The sequence below is a fragment of the Arvicola amphibius genome, chromosome 1 (genome assembly GCF_903992535.2).
Source record: "Arvicola amphibius chromosome 1, mArvAmp1.2, whole genome shotgun sequence".
Taxonomy (NCBI): Eukaryota; Metazoa; Chordata; class Mammalia; order Rodentia; family Cricetidae; genus Arvicola; species Arvicola amphibius.
In genome coordinates, this window is record NC_052047.1 from 177,923,765 (window position 1) to 177,939,514 (window position 15,750).

Here is a 15,750-nt window from a genome sequence, read left to right on the forward strand (position 1 = left end):
TGCAGGCTTAGGCCACCACCTCTGGCTTTTACATTGTTTTTGTGAGTGTACGGGCACATCTGTGTATCCACGTTCAAATGCATGTGGACATTCGTGTGTGGGGTGTGTGTGTGCTTGTGCCTGTGTGCACACGAATGTGCATGCACGAGTGGAGGCCAGCCCTAAACCGAAGCCTAGCTTTTCACCTGATTTATGTATTTACTTACATACTTTTCAAGAGGATCTTCAATTTCTTTCTTAGAAAAAGATTTATTTATTTTATGTGTATGGGTATTTTGCCTGCACATATGTATGAATGAATTTAGGTATGTATGTGCACCATAGGCTTGTAGTGCCCATGGAGGCCAGAAGAAGGTACTGGATCCCCTGGAACTAGAGTTAAGAGATGGTCGTGGACCACCCTGTGTGTGTGCTGGGGATTCGAACTCTGGTCCTCACTTTCCAGCAACAAGAACTTTTTATCCATTGAGTCATCTCCCCAGCCCAGTGCTCTTTGTGTTTCTCTATGTGATGGTTGCTCTTCACTACTGGCTTGCATTCTTCATGGCTTATCCTTGGATGTGGGGATACCTTCTCTGCTGGGAGGACTACCAATCACTTCCACTTAGTGCTAGCTGGCTCTGCGCGCTAGGTTCTTTCCACTTGCATCTCTGCCTAGCTCCTTGGAATGAGCTCTTTGGCCATTATTTTTCTCAGCTTTGCTCCTGGATGCTGGTCCTCAGCTTCTCCATAATGGTTACAGGGTGGATCTTGTTCTACCTCAGACACTACAGAGACTGGATTGCCAGAATCAGTGCAGATTGAGTGCTCCCTTGTCTGGAGAAAGACTTGGGACCTTTGCCTGGAGCCCTCTTAAAGTAGCTGTAAATGCTGAGTGCAGAGATCAGCACTTCCTGTGGACTGATAGTAAAAACCTCTTTTCTAATTACAAAAGTAATAAATGTGTTTTATTAACACAGACGCCTTCCTAAGTACAGAAATGTATAATTTAAAAATTTATGTCGCTGGAGTGGCTCAGTGGTAGAGGGCTTGCCCAGTACATACAAGACCCTAGGTTTGGTTCTCAATACAAGAAAAGAAGGAAGGAGGGACAGAGAAAAGGGAGGGAGGGAAGGATGGATGGATGGATGGAGGGAGGGAGGGAGGGAGGGAGGGAGGAAGGGGGGGAAGGAGTTGGGAAGAAGGAGGGAGAAAGAAAAAATAAAATTCACGACTCTTATAGTGATACCAAACAAAAATTAACACACACTGTTCTAATACACACAAAAAATCTTACTGTTTTTAAAAAGTTAAAACGAAGCCAGGGTGTTGAATGGTTCATGCCTTTAATCCCAGCACTTTAAGGCCAGCCTGGCCTACAGAGCAGTTTTCAGGACAGCCAGGGCTACAGAGAGAAATTCTGTCTCAAAAACAAAACAAAACAAACAACAACAAAGCTAAGAATGAGTTACATGTATGCTCTTCTGAAACTTGTGTGTTTTCTTTACCAGTATATCTTGGATAGATTAAAAATCAGCGTGGACATATTTATCCCACTATTCCGTGTTGTCCTAGCTTATAGATGTTCCAGGGTATAATGTGCTATAATTTGTTTACTTAGTTTGCTGCATTAGACTTCGGACTATTTCAGTTTTGGTTTTTTTTGGGGGGGGGGTGTTTTTCTGCTTAACAAACAGTTCAATATTGAACATCTCTGTGCAAACATCTGTTTGCTCATGTGTCAGTATTTCTGTGGAAGTACCACTGCTGTTCTAGAACAGCCAGGGCTACACACACAGAGAAACCCTAACTTGGAAGGGGGGAAAATGTGCATTTTAAATTTTAATAAGCATTGCTAAATTGCATGCCCATGTACCCTTTTGCAATCTACCTGGAAGTCCAAGAGGTCGTGTTTCTCCAACTACCTAGTAACACTGCTATTATCCAGTTTCATGGAGTTTAGTTTCATGTATGTTTTCTTTTGCTGTTAGTAAAGTTGAATGTCTTTAAAAATCATTTGGAGGGGGGCTGGAGAGATGGCTCAGAGGGTAAAAGTGCTTGCCATGCAAGCCTGAGAGCCTGGGTTCAATTCCTGGAACCCATATAAGAAGCAGGATGCAGAGGCTCCCTCCTATCTGTAACCCTGGCACTTCTATGGTGAGATGGGGGTGGAGGCAAGAATGGCCAGAAGCTCACTTAGGCAGCGCAGCAGCAGAGGCAAGAGAGACTCTACTCGCTAACGACGGGGAAGAAGGCTGTACCCTATCCTCACCTGTGCACCAAGGCACACACACGTTTGTGCCTGCCCCTGCCACCAAACAAACAAATACATCTTAGAAAAATGTTTTTTGTTACACACAGATATGTGTACTTGTTACCTCTCACCAAAGAAGCCTCTCTCTGCAGGAAACAGGCCACAAAAGAAAGCCGCAACTGGTTTAAATACATAAAACAAACAAACAAACAAACAAAAACCAGTAGCAATGGCTGATCATGGGGTGCCCGGCCCCATCTACCACACAACTCTTGCAAGCTAAAGTTCAGGGATCATTACAGGTGAGGTAACAAAAACATTTTAAGAACCAGAGGGCCAAGAAATCTGCTGTGAGAACACAATCTCTTATAAATGACAGGGAGACTGTGCCCATGATAACGCAATAATATGGTTGTTTAAACCAGACCTGAATGTGATGTGGGAAGTCCTTCTGTTTATGTGTTGCTTTTATTGGTTAATGAATAAATCTGATTCAGCCAGTGGCTTAGCATCATAGAGCTAGGTGGGAAAACTAAACTGAATTCTAGGAGAAAGAAGGCAGAGTCAGAGAGAAGCCACGGTAGCTGCCACCCAGGACAGATGTGCCGGAACGTTGCTGGTAAGCCACAACCACGTGGCAATACACAGATTAATAGAGATGGGTTAATTTAAGATATAAGAGTAAGCTAGAAATTCGCTTAAGCTATTGGCAAAACAGTATTGCAAATAAAATAGTTTCTGTGTGATTATTTTGGGGTTGAGCAGCCGGGAACAAACTAACAGCTTCCTGACAACGTGAGCAAACCACTGAGAGTGGAAACATTAGCTGGGCATGGTGATGCACACCCTTAATCCAGCACTTGTGAGTTTGAGGCCAGCTTGGTCTACAAAGTGAGTTCCAGGACAGCTAGGGTTACAGAGAAACCCTGTCTCAAAAACTGAGAGAGGGAGAGAGAAGTGGAGAGAGAGAGAGAGAGAGAGAGAGAGAGAGAGAGAGAGAGAGAGAGAGAGAGAGAGAGAATATGAGAATATTAGTGTTTCTCAGGGATGAGCTCCTAATTGAATATCCAATACCAAGTGGTCAGTCCTGAAATCAGGACTTTCCTATACACTCTGAAAACAGATGCTTCATTCTTATTATTTACATTAATAGGATGGCAATGTTCCACGAGGACACAGCTACAAGCAGCCAGCTTGACTGAGTTTTAGCTTTTAGAATTCTCTCACCTCTGGGCTGAAAAGCTTGTGTCATCACAAGGCATTTTCTTGTCTAGTACCTGCCCTTGCTGTTTGCTCTTGTTATCCTAGCTGAGTGAGTCTGGGGACACAGGTCTGTGATCCCAGCTACTTGGGATGTTGAGGCAGGAGGACACAAGCTCAAAGCCAGCCTGGGCAATTTCCTGAGACTCTACCTCAAAAGAAAAGGTAAAATGTGGGATGGGATGTAGTTCAGTGACAGAGCCTTCGTTCAGGATGTGTGGTGCCCTGCACTAAAAAGAGGAAGGGAGTGAGGAAAAGAGGGAGAGAAGGAAGGAAGGAAGGAAGAAGGGAGGGAGGGAAGAAGGGAGGGAGGGAGGGAGGGAGGGAGGGAGGGAGGGAGGAAGGAAGGAAGGAAGGAAAGAAGGAAGGAAGGGAGGAATGAAGGGAGGAAGGGAGGAAACTGGGTGGGTGGAAGCAAGTAGGCGAGCAGTCCAAACCAAAGAAACCCACAATATTCTCTGGTGACCTAGTGGTAGGATTTGGTGCTCTTACCACTGCAGCCTGGGTTTAATTCCTGGGCAGAGAAGTATTTTTCTGATAACTGGAGATGTAGCTCAGTGATAGAGTTTGTCTGGCATGTTAAAATCCAACACTGAGATATATATATATATATATACATACATATATATGAAAAGATGGATGAATAGACAGATATTGAGAGAGCACTTTCTTGACACTGAGCTTAACTGAAAATTGATTCTTTCAAGGAGTGTTCAGTTTGGGAGTCTCCCTAACTCCCAAAGCACTTTTCTTTCAGGTGCAGGGTGGATCTGCCTTTCTCTGGGTTTCGGGCACCTTCCCTTGCCCATCTCTTTCTTTGGTGTATGTGAAGTGCTGGTCATTGTACCCTTCAGACTCACATTTGGTACATCTGTGAGCCGGTGCCTGATTTCTGCCAGGTGACTACTCACCACCTGGTGACCTGGTGTCCTTTCTTGTCTCCCTGCCTCCTCCCTACAGCTTTACATTTCCCTTGTCAGCTTCTTCAGGGAGGATCACAGCTGGCTTCAGCTTCTCCCCGTCAGCTCAGTTATTTGTGCTCACCTGATCCTTCCTCTTGGTCACTTGCACGTTTGCTTTGTTTAAATATTTTATTCACACCTCCCTTATTCTTTCCAATTAATCTTTATTTCTTATTTATTAATTTTTTTAGGGTTACTTCCTTTTCTGGTCTAGCTCCTTTGCTATAGCAAAAAAGAACTAATACGTATCAACTCTGCAGTAACGTTTAGAATTCCTTTATGGAAATGGTGTCTGAGGCCCTTTAAATGCAGTGGGGCTTTGTTTATTGCATATTATGTTGAAATAACATAGTTTTCAGCGCTATTAAGGAGGGAGAGCTGAGGGCCAGGAGGACCGCTCTCAAGGGCTGGGATCAGCTGGATTATTTGTTCCTTCCTTTCCCTTTCTAGCTTGCTTTTGTGATTTGTTTTCATATATTTTTCAGACTTTTTTGAAGCAGGAACTTGCTATGTAGCTCAGCTGGCCTGGAAGCATGGTTTTGCTGTTTCAGCTCCACCCCCCGGGATTCTGGGAATCTACCTATGAACCTATCTTTGCTTTTGCTGTAGTATTTATTGCTTCCAAATCTCATTCACTTTCCTTGAATCCTGCTTTGTTCTGTTTTTGGAAAATGAGTAGATAAATGGAAGGAACATGGACTTTGAACTATCAATAAACTCAAGTTTCAACACTATCTTTCCACGTACTAGACATGAGTTCTTGGGCAAGTTACACTTTTAATTTTTCCTTCTGACCAAGAGTTTTAAAATATAAATCGCAGTTTTAAGGCACAGTGCTTTCTAGAGACACCCAACGAGCTTATTTGTTATTTCCTCACACCTCTGATTTTCTCTCACTCTTTCTCTAGTCTCTTACAATTTGTGAATTTTTTTTAAAAAAAAAATTATTTGAGACAGGGTTTCTCTGTGTAGTCCAGGCTGTCCTAGAACTCACTCTGTAGACCAGGCTGGGCTCAAACTCAGAGATCCACCTGCCACTTCTTCCTGAGTGCTGGGATTAAAGGCGTGTGTCATCACCGCCCAGCTGTGATTGGGTCTGAATGAGCCTAAACACTTAGGATTTTGAAAAAGCATTTTCTTTCTCCTGCCTTCTTGATGCAATGTCATCAATGTAATGCAACTGCCAAAAACAATTAGTTTTCACAATCCTAGAAAAGTGTCAATTCCCTGTAGGGAATAAATGTGTCTGGAATCCCAGGGTTAGAACCTGAGGGTATAGTTGAGCTCTGCTGCATATGAACCAGTACTGAGAAGACAAGCAATCTGGTCAAACCCACAGTGGAGAACACGTGACTCTTAAGGTTTCCACACTGCAGGGGAATACTCTGTATTTTTTTCTCTCCCCCCATGTGTGTGTATGTGTGCGCATGTGTGTGCATGTACATACATGCATTAGTTGATACTGGGTGCCTTCCTTGACTGCTTCTCCACCTTATTTTTTAAGACAGGGTCTTTCGTTGAACCCCGGAATCCTATCATCTCTGTTTCTGAAGTGCTGGCTTCACAGGCATGAGTCTGTGTGCCAGGCCATGTGTGTGGGTACTGATCACCTGAGCTCACGTTCTCATGCTTGTGCTGTCTTCACTTTGGCACAGGGCTGCACCTTAATCTACTGCCGTTTCAGCCAGCAATTGTGACTCTGCAGTTACGGCCTAGGCTGCTTGTCTGGGCAGTGGACCAGCCGCTCAGTCTGAAGCCTGGCAGGAATTCTGTCCCCCCCACCACATAAGCTCTGCTGCTGCTGCTGCTAAAGGTGGCATCTTCCGGTGCATCTCTGTCTCTTCTAGATGCTCTCTAATGACTTTCTGTCAACTAGTAGATCACTCAGCCTCCTGACCCATGATCAGTTTCATTTAGTTAGCACAAATGCAAACTTGGGGTTCACAGTATAAACAAATGTCTCCCAGTAAGCTTGTGCAGCAAATATTTTATCAACTGAGCCATCTCTCTAGCACCAAGCACTTTTTGAATTGAGGCACAATTCATATAACATAAAATGAACTATTCTTAGCTGTATGATAAGGTAGTACTTAGTAAATTCACAGTATGGAATGGTCTTGATCGCCCTCACACCAGTTCCTGCTAATCGCTGGTTGACTTTCTATCTTGATGGGTTTAGTTTTTTGAATGTTTCATATAGAAGGAATCATATAATGTATGTCCCTTTGTGTTTGGCTTCTTACACTTAGCATAATGTGTAGGCAGAGTTTTCCTGTTCCTACCGCCAGCTCCAAAATAAATGCAGAGCAACTTAATATTAATATAAGTGCTTGGTCAATAGCTCAGGCTTATTACTAACTAAATCTTCCATTTTAAATTAACCCATATTCATTATTTAAGCTCCACCATGTGGAGATGCCTTTATTGGCATGGCACATTCGTTTCCTGTTCCCTCAGCATTTGAATGGCAACTCCAGACTCCGCCCTTCTTCCTCCCCTCATGCTTAATTTGGCTCTTCTGCCTAACTCTATCCTGCTCAGCTATTGGCCAGTCAGCGTATTTACTAAACCAATCACAGTGACATTTGTTCACACAGTGTACAGAAGGATTATTCCACAGCATTAATATCTTTGGCAATCAATAAATATTATTAATAAATTTCAAGTATTACAGAAAAGTAAAATGAAGAAAATAAAACATTCTGCAGTCCCAATGAGCCCTGATGATACCTCTTGCAGTGTGGCTGGTATTGCTAATGCTACTGTCCTATAAACAGGCTAACACAATTTGTACCCTTTTCCTTCCCAGCTCAGTTTTCTATTTCATGCCCTGTATGCAACTTGTTCCGTTGTCTGCATGTGCATCACTTCCTTCTCTTTAGTGGAGGGTGTTAGTATGGGATGGTAGACTAGGTGGTCTGACAAATCTGGAGCAGGATAATCTTTTCTCTCTCCTCTTTCAGTTACTTGCCAAATAAAATAATTTGCTTTCTAATCTGCCCAGTGTAAGTTATCTGAAATCCTGCTATTGTAGAAATAAATGGGCAAGGTTTGTATTCCTGTAGAACCAGTGTTGTGTGACAAGACTTTTCCCAGGGAGATGCAACACACATACACACACACACACACACACACACAGAGTCACTCACTCACACTTAATCACCTCAGATAGAAAGCCCACAGCAAACTAAACAACAGATACCATCAAAGTCCAATTTGGTGAACCAACAAATTGTATTGCTTTATAGGAATGTTGGTGAGGAGTTACTGACAGGGCCAGAAGTGATTCAAAAACAGCTGCACCACCAAAGCTCACCCTGTATGAGTGACAGCTCGTAAAAGCTGAAAACCTGGAGCATGCTGCAGAGCCTGCAGTTGCCGTGGGCTCTTCCACGCAGCTCAGCTCTTCTCTGCTTCTTTCAGGATGCTTGTCTGGCCCCCGGGTCTTCTTTGCAGCTTGGTTCCTCTGAGAGTGATGCTCAGTGGTCTTGACTGTTTCTGCTCAGGGAGGAAGGGGCCTAGTAAATCTGGTGGGCTTCAGGAACTTCCTGAAGTGATTTTTGAGTTGTTTACTTCCTGCCTTAAGTAGCTTCCCTACAAGTTGGAGTTTCCGTCTCAGAGGAAACTACTACACGATGGTCAGCTTGGGTATGAGGAGTTTCACACATCAGTCTGTTGCGGAGCCCTTTCCACTCCACGGGGAAGCTGGTTAAACAACTCCAAATAACTCCAGGAAGTTCCTGAAACTGACCAGATTCACTAGGTCCCTCCCTCCCTAAGAATGCATAAGCAATAATAACGCCTCCAGATAGTCACTGTCCATCAAGGCCAGGCTGGGAAAAGAAGCAGAGATCAGCTAAACTGAGTTGTCTGGAAGCGGCTCCGGGCACCACCTGGAAAGGATACTCTCCAACAGAGCAAGCTGCCTGCAGATTGTGCAGTGTGTTTTTGTGAGTCATCACCGGTGCTGGAGGTGTGCTTTGGTGAAGTAACTGTCTTTCTTTTCCTATAAGTAACCACAATAAAACTTGTTGGTGAAAGAAAATGAACTGGCTCAGGACCTCCAAGACCAATTTCTCAGCATAAAGGAGTTTTATTGTCCCAGAGGGAGATAGGGCAGGAAGTAAAGAGACAAAGAGAAGAGAAAGAGGATGAGGGAGAGGGGGAAGGGAACAAAGGAAAGGGGTAGAGATATTTGTCCTGGGGAGACAAAGCACTGCTTCTGGACAGAGAGGAGACAGATGTGGCCCACAGGCAAATGGCAGCTTATAAAGGTAAAATGGAACCCCTGTGTTAGGATGAGGTGTTTAATTTTCATTGGACAAATTTATTAGGCAAGCCGAAGCAGCTTTTGATTGCTGGACTTCAATACTTTGATTGCTGGACTTCAATACTTTGATAGCTGGACCTTGGTGGTCTATTTTAGGAGGAGGAAGTGGCCAAATATGGGACTAGACCTTGGTGGCTAGCTTTAGGAATGTTATCCAATGGTTTTTAGCAGAGGGACTCAGGCAGAAGGGCCCCAGAGCCATGCCTGACATGCTCTAGCTGGCCAGGGTCCCTTCAGTTGGTTCACAAGTTGAACTTTGATGGTATCTGTACTTTGGTTTGTTGTGGGTTCCTGTATGTGGGTGGGAGAGTAGAATATGTGTATGCACTGTGTCTCCCCAGGAAAAGGTCTGTCGGGTATCAGTATACCTTGAGGCTGTTTCTAATTTGAGATTCATTTGATCTTGGAATCAAAACTCAAATCAAGGCAGTGCTCACGGATGCAGAGGAAAGTCTCTGAGACCAGGACTCAGGAAGCCTGGACTCAGTTTCTCTTCCACCAGAGGCTACTACATCTGCGCCTTCGGAATGTGATTTACTTATGGAGCCTAGTTTCTTCATCTTTCAAATAAGGCTGATGAGCCAGGCGGTGGTGGCACACACTTTTAATCCCAGCCCTTGGGAGGCAGAGGCAAAAGGGATCTCTGTGAGTTTGAGGCCAGCCTGGTTTACAAAGATCAGTTTCCGGGACAGTCAAAGCTACACAGAGAAACCCTGTCTTGAAAAACAAAAACAAAAAAGGAAAGAAATGGGGTCGATGGAGTGGGTGGTCAGTATGATGACGAATAAGCTTCAACTGATGTCACCACTCATGCAGTTCTGCCTCTTGCTCTGTTTCCCAAGGCCAGGACCCCCGAGTCTGCTGTGGTATGACCCCTTCCTCCCTCCGTTATCTCTGGTTGATTCAGTGGTAGCCACTTGTGACAAGTCAAGTCTGTCAAAATCTTTCTCTAGGACTTTTGAATGTGAACCACAGAATGTATGAACAGTTCCTCTCTTGTGGTAGGAGCCTGTGAGAAGTGAAACTCGGTAGCCATTGGTAACCGTATTATCAGCGTGGCGAGGTAGTAATGTGGATAGGATAAAGACTGGGTTCCCTGCCCCGTGGGGAAGTAGTCACACAAAAAGGAGCACCCTCTAAATGTGATGTTTGGATCGTGTCCTGGAACAGAACCCAAAGTACGAGAAAAGAAAAAAAAAAAGAGTGAAGCTTCGGGTAATTTCATGCGTCGACGCGACCACACCCAACTCTGGAGACGTCTGTGAGAGCAAGCGTTTCTGTGAGAGTAACATTTGAATGGATGCACAGGCAAAGCAGATGGTCCTCCCCAGGGTGAATGGAAGGCCTGAAGTGGCCCAGGGGGACAGTTTGCTCTTTTTGCCTACCTTAGAGCAGGGACGCTGGTCTCCCCATCCCTTCAGACTTGTTCTCAGGCCAGGACTGCCATCGCTGGCCTTCCTGGGTCTCCGGGTGGCCCACTTTTTCAGATCCCACAAGCATGCCATTGCCTCTGCCGTCTCGTGTCTATAAGTTCAGTACTCAAAGGCAGAGCGGGAGGATCACATGTTTGAGGCCGAGACCCTCAAAAGCCAAGGGCCTGGAGCTCAGTGGTAGGCAGGCTGCGCACAGCGTCAGGTCCTGTCCCCAGGGCTGCCCGTTGAATGGGAAGGGCAATTGATGACTTTCAAGTCACTTACATATGTTCTTCCTATGTTTAACTGTTTTTTTTTCTATGCCATACTTTTAAAGTAGAGTTTGGCTGTAATGCGACACCAAATTTAGTTCATTTAAGAAATGGTTCATGAAGAAGACTACCCATCTTAAAGGACAGGCCTTTTCCTCCCTCCTTCTAGAACATCTCTGCATGAGTGCCGTGGACTTTAATTAGACCAGAGTTGTGATGGCTAATCTTGGTTGTCAGCCTGACCCTTTGGGAAGAATGAACCCCAGCTGCAGAACTGACTCCCTCCGCTTGGCCTGTGAGCATGCCTCTGGGGGTGTTTCCTTGGATGACGATTGGTGTGGAGGATGCAGCTCCTTGTGGGTGGTCCTGGGGGGGACTAAGAAGGCAGGCTGAGGATGCGCAGAGGGAATAAGTCAGTGTTCCTCCATGGTTTCTGTTTCAGTTCCTGCCTTGCGCTCCTGTGGCGACTTTTCACAGTGATGGAGCGTGGCCTGTGAGCCGAAGAAACCCTTTCTCCTCTGGTCGCTTTTGGTCACGGTGCTTGCGGCAGCAACCGAGAAACAAACTAACACAAAGATTGGTACCTGGAATGTGAAGAACCTCCATGTTGCATTTTTGGAGGGTCATGGAAGGTGTTTTTGAGCTTTGGACTGGAAAAGTCATCGAGCACATAGACCTTAGTGTGCTGTTCTTTGGGAACTTGGAAGATGAGCGTGTTGAGAGAGATGCATTTGGTGGAGGTCTGGGTTGTGAAGTTTCAGATAAAAGCAAAGACCCTAGCAGGGCCATCTGTATAATATATTCGAATTAAGAATCTTTTTTTTTTTTTTTTTTTTTTTTTTGGTTTTTCGAGACAGGGTTTCTCTGCAGCTTTTTTTTTTTTTTTTTTAGAGCCTGTCCTGGAACTAGCTCTTGTAGACCAGGCTGGCCTCGAACTCACAGAGATCCGCCTGCCTCTGCCTCCCGAGTGCTGGGATTAAAGGCGTGCGCCACCACCGCCCGGCTCGAATTAAGAATCTTTAGCAGTAAAACCTTTGCTTTATTGAGACAATTAGTGCTGGTTAGCTGGGGCTGAAATTAATAAGAGACCAGCATCACTGAGGCGAAACCTTTTAGGAAGTTATTTTCTCAGGATCAGCACACAGAAGTTGTGGTCTGGCGGGGCTAAGCCTGCACCCCAATTGGCAGTGGACTTGGTAGTGTTTACAACTCTCCCACGCGGTGCTGGGTTTGAAGGCATGAGGGGGTCATTGAGAACAGCTGAAGCTTCGCTTGGATCGGGAGGGCCAGGGTCCCTGAAGAGAAGCCAGGAGGCCATTGGTGAAGGTGCAGCCTCAGTTCTAGTGGAGACTAGCGTATTGCAGATACCAGTACTATGGGACAACCACCAAGGACAGGGGCAGGTGTGGTTTGGCGCTGACCTGAGTCCACCAGATAAACTGTGTGCGTTGGATGGCAAAGTTGGAAGGGTGGGTCTCCTCAGGATATTTGGAGCTCAGAAAATCTTGAGTGAGACTATGTAGACCAGGCTGGCCTCAGACTCAGAGACGTCTTCTTGCTCCTGCCTCCTGAGTGCGGGCATTAAAGGTGTGTGCCACCACACCCTACTGGACTGTGTTTTACACTGCGATAGTAATACAAAATCTTTTTTTTTTTTTTTTTTTTTTTTGGTTATTTGAGACAGGGTTTCTCTGCAGCTGTAGAGCCTGTCCTGGAGCTAGCTCTTGTAGACCAGGCTAGTCTCGAACTCACAGAGATCCGCCTGCCTCTGCCTCCCGAGTGCTGGGATTAAAGGTGTGCGCCACCACCGCCCGGCAGTAATACGAAATCTTATGGACAAGTTCTGGTTTAATAGTGATGTGTTATGTGGAAAGAAACAGGAGGGATTATGTCAAAAAAGTAATAGAATTGACTTCCAAAAAGTTGTCCCCTGGCCTCTATTGGTGGGGGTGTGGGTGCACACACAATCTTTTTTAAAACAAAACAAAACAAAACAAAATTGTTAATTGTCAATAAAAATTCAGTGAAATGGTTTGGTTCCCAGTGACTCCGAGTAAACCAAGTTCCCTGCATCTTCGGAGCCTCGGCTCCTATTGGTTGTTCTCCTTCAATTCTCCAATGACACAGACCTATGTGGCTTCTCCTTTGGTCAAGCCTTTGCGCAAATCTAACACCCTCAGCAAACCCCTTCGTCATCTACTCCAATGGTACCCTGCTGTCCTGCCCCTCTCTTCACTCCTCTGCAACGTTTTCTTCATTGTGTCGCTCCCATCCTGGCATGTTATTACATAGCTTTTTTATTACCTGCATCTTCCCCCATGAAAGCAAGGACTTTCTTCGTTACTGCTGTAATCCCAGCCCCTAGCACAGGCCCTACCCTCTGTTAGTACATGCTAATGAAGAAAAGGGACTGGACAGCTTGGGAGAGCAAGGGCTGAAGGTGCATTCTGGACTTCGCGTCTGCAGCTCCGTGCTGCTGTGGCTGTTCCGGGAAGGCTGGCGCACCGCCTGTGAAGTGCTCTGGTTGGTGGAGGGAGGGGTTCCCAAAGAGCTTCTAAGGGAGGCGGGAGGAGTCCTGGGCCAGGTGGGGTACCTGCTGGTAGGACCTGTTCCCTCTGGCCCTTTCTCACTGACCTCTCCACAGCCTTGGCAACATCCTTTCTTCCTGATTCCTCCCCCCTGGACCCTTTTAAGTGCTGCTGAACCTGGGATTGACCTCTCCACGCTTTCCTCAGTTCCTTGATTTAATGAGAATCTTTAAATGGAGGAATGGAGCCAAGAACAATGGCACTGAGCACCTGTTTCCTGACCTTTCGGAGAGCTCAAGGATGTGGGGAAGAAGTCCCCGCTACCGTTAGCCAGGGCGTTTCTGGTCCGCCATTGTGTGCCCTGTAATCCCCCTCCTGAGCCTGCCCAGAGTTCTCCTTAATAAGATCACGGACTCTCTTCTCATGGGATTGAAAAATTAGTTGTATTATCTTTCTTCCATGATATTTTGTTGAGAATAAAATTGAAACTTACTGGATTTTAATTTTTCTTTTGTAACAGGATTAGCACATGGCTTTAAAAAACATTTGCCTTGAATTTGAAGCCATTTTGAAAGAATAAGCATTATATAATTATATTTATTAACTCAAAATTATTTAAAATTATCTATAATTTATAATAATGTTGATACGACCATTTATTAAGCTGAAGAAAGGTCTTGTGTCAAGAGGTTTCGCATTATCTCATGTGTAGTTCTGTCACATGGGCCGTATTAATTAGCTCCTGTTGTATGACGGTTAGCCTGTTAAGCACACACACACACACACACACACACACACACACCTTTCATTTAATTTTCTCAACCCTATGGCAAGGGTAACATTATTGTCCCCATTTTGCAGGTAAAGAATCCGATGTAGAGAAATGTGGGTAGTGTGAGGGAAGTAGAGGCAGGGAGTCTTAGCAAAACTGACTTCCCACAGTTTTTAGAAGCTAAAAGTCCGAAGTCAAGGACGCGCTGGCTTCTGACTTGGCATCTCTTTGTGCTCTCTTGCTTCAGGTAGCTTATTCTCTGCCAGGATTGCTTTCTGATGCCTCTTCCTCCTCTTATAGCCTCACCAATACAATCCAACTACAGTTTGTATTGAAACAGGGTCTTACTATACAAGCTTGGTGTTATGTAGACCAGCCTGGCATCAAACTCACGGGACATAGGATACCCTTACCTCTGCCTCCTGGGATGCTGGGAAGAAAGGTGTGAGCCACAACTCTCAGTTAACACGTTTCTCTTTAATAAGACTTTCTCTTTTTCTGTTTCAGCTCTCCAGAAAGCTTCCTCTTGCTCACCGGTCCTCACAGTTAAATGCAGGAGCAAGCAGTGCTGGCTTTGAACCTGCAGACCTGCTCCCGCCATCTGGCTTCTGTGTCTCCCATGGGGTCAGAATTCCTGGGAAGCTTCTGCACATGAGCCTTCCAGGCACTCACGTTTTGGTGGGCCTGGTTTTAATAAGTGCCCTCCATTCCCAGTAACCATACTTAGGCAACTGTACAGTGGTCGGGATCTACCTGGTCTGGGTGAGTGTGGGAATGAAGAATACCAAAACAACGTGCTTGCTCACAGCTGTCCCTGACTCAGTCTTCAGAATTCTCACTTCTCTGCCCCAGTTCCATGACGCACAACTAGTTGTCTTTGCTGTGCCTGGTTCTGGGGTTCCCCCCTCCCACGTGTCTATGGACAAATGCATGCTCCTAACCCTTGCTCTGCTGCTGTGAATTGCTCATGCCAATGATGATTGCATGGTGAAGAAGGAGCCCTATAGAAGGTGGTGGGGGAGCTGGGCGGTGGTGGCGCACGCCTTTAATCCCAGCACTCGGGAGGCAGAGGCAGGCGGATCTCTGTGAGTTCGAGACCAGCCTGGTCTACAAGAGCTAGTTCCAGGACAGGCTCCAAAGCCACAGAGAAACCCTGTCTCGAAAAACCAAAAAAAAAAAAAAAAAGAAGTTGGTGGGGATGCTTTTGACTGTGAAAGTTGGGTGATGTGATGTTTAATTAATTAATTAATTAATTAATTAATTTTTTTTCCCTAGATAGAGTCTCTCTGTGTAGATCTGACTGTCCTGGAACTCACTGTAGTCCAGGCTGGCCTTGAACTCTGAGATCCCCTTGCCTCTGCCTCCTGAGTACTGAGATTAAAGAAAGGCATTGCTCCACCGTGCTGGATTTAGTGACTTTAAATTCTTAACATCACGCAGTATATGATTGTGTAGTTTCAGTCTCTTTGGACCTCCACTTACCGACATGTAAAATGGGTTGGGAATGGTTGCTGTGTGTGTGCTGAAGACAGGGTGGATGGAGGAATGTTGCATGTAGCAAAAGGACAGATGGAGAAGACAGGCTTTATGGGAAACTTTTAAAAGTTTTGAAACTGCTGGGGTCTAATGGAAGCTGACCACCTGCCATGAAGATGAAAGCTGCTCTCTCAAATACAAAAGGAAAAATTAGTTTCTTGTGTTTGTCCTTCCTCGTGTGGGGTGCCTGCTAAGGGGCTTGCCACTTCGAAAGGGTAATTCTAGACCACTGGTTCTCAACCTTCCTAATGCTGTGACCCTTTAATACAGTTCCTCATGGTGTGGTGATCCCCACCCATAAATTATTTCTGTTGCTACTTCATAACTGTAATCTGCCTCGGTTATGGATCGTAATGTAAATACGATCTGATATGCAGGATGGCATTAGGTGACCCCTGTGAAAAGGTAGTTTGATCCCGAATCGCTGCTCTCGCCTGCATATTTT

General features: G+C 45.4%; 2 long non-coding RNA genes across 2 annotated transcripts; both read left to right on the forward strand.

Annotated features, from left to right (window-relative positions):
* The first annotated feature begins 3,263 nt into the window (after positions 1 to 3,263).
* On the forward strand, positions 3,264 to 11,282 carry LOC119820594. Its single transcript, XR_006020865.1, has 3 exons — positions 3,264 to 3,658; positions 10,639 to 10,764; positions 10,912 to 11,282. It is a non-coding gene; the product is annotated as an uncharacterized LOC119820594 (long non-coding RNA).
* A 197-nt stretch (positions 11,283 to 11,479) lies between these two features.
* Positions 11,480 to 15,458, forward strand: LOC119820598. Its single transcript, XR_005286523.1, has 3 exons — positions 11,480 to 12,992; positions 14,277 to 14,779; positions 14,959 to 15,458. It is a non-coding gene; the product is annotated as an uncharacterized LOC119820598 (long non-coding RNA).
* Positions 15,459 to 15,750: the final 292 nt, after the last annotated feature.